The following is a 1,239-nucleotide window of genomic DNA, read 5'->3' as shown; positions in this document are numbered from 1 at the left end:
TGTATGTACGTATGTATGTTTGCATGTATGTATCAGTTGCCCAAGATGCCATGCTGTGGGACCAAACCCAGAGCCGTATGGCCGTGGCCACGTCTGCGATTATCAACTTTAGAAATATTGAACGTCTCACGAATTTGCACGTCATCCTCGCATTTATACAATTGTCTCAACGCAAAATCATTTTCTCAACGCTTCAGTTTGTTACGAAAATGTTGTTTGATATAAGTATTGGGTTGTCCGGAAAGTTCGTGCCGATTTATAGTAGCTTACCTTTCGACTTATTTTACAACATGGTCGAGTCCATAAAATAGGATTTGACTACACCTCCATTTAGAGCACAGTTTAAGCTATCTTTTCGTGGAAGACGGTTTATGTTCCTATAATCTGTGTTAATTCTGTAACCCTTTAAAATGGAAGATAAGAAAGTTCATTTTCGGCACTTGATGTTTTGGGAACCAGACAAAAATTGCTGCAGCTCGGCTGGGATGTGTTACCCCACCCTCCATATTCACCAGATATTGCTCCTTCGGATTTCCACTTATTCAAGTCTCTGCAGAATAGTCTTAATGGTAAAAATTTCAATTCCTTGGATGAAGTAAAAAGATACCTTGATGAATTCTTTGCCATGAAGCCACCTCAATTCTGGGAAGAGGGTATTTTCAAGTTAAAGGAAAGATGGAGATGCATTGTGCAACAAAATGGTTCCTATTTGGCTGATTTAAAATGTAATGGCAAGTATTTATTGACCTTTTTCTTTCCTTTAAAAATCGGCACGAACTCTCCGGACAACCCAATAAAATTGTACGAGGAAGAAAGACCAGGAAAATTTTCATTAAAAATTGTAGGGCAATGTTTAGCGTTGAACAGTATTACGTTTAAAATTTAGGGGCTTGCTAAAATAGACAAGTGGTGGGGATATACACCACATGCATGTGTGTACATGTACCAACACACATTCTATGACAAGTACAACATCTATATCGTGGCTGTGTGGTAAGAAGCTTGCTTCTCAACCATGTGGTCTTGGGTTCAGTACCACTACAAAGCACTTTCAGAATGCGTCCACAATAGCACCAGCCCGTTCAAAGTCTTGTGAGTGAATTTGGTAGACTGAAACAGGAAGAAGCCCGTCAATGTAAACACATGTGAATCGTTGGCGATTTTTTCCCCTCCTTCTTCCTTTTCTCGTGGACTTTCCTCTGTCTCCTGTTTCTGAAGAAGAGCTTTGTCCGAAACGTT

The sequence above is a fragment of the Octopus sinensis genome, linkage group LG25 (assembly GCF_006345805.1).
Source record: "Octopus sinensis linkage group LG25, ASM634580v1, whole genome shotgun sequence".
Lineage (NCBI taxonomy): Eukaryota > Metazoa > Mollusca > Cephalopoda > Octopoda > Octopodidae > Octopus > Octopus sinensis.
This window is presented reverse-complemented; position numbering follows the sequence as displayed.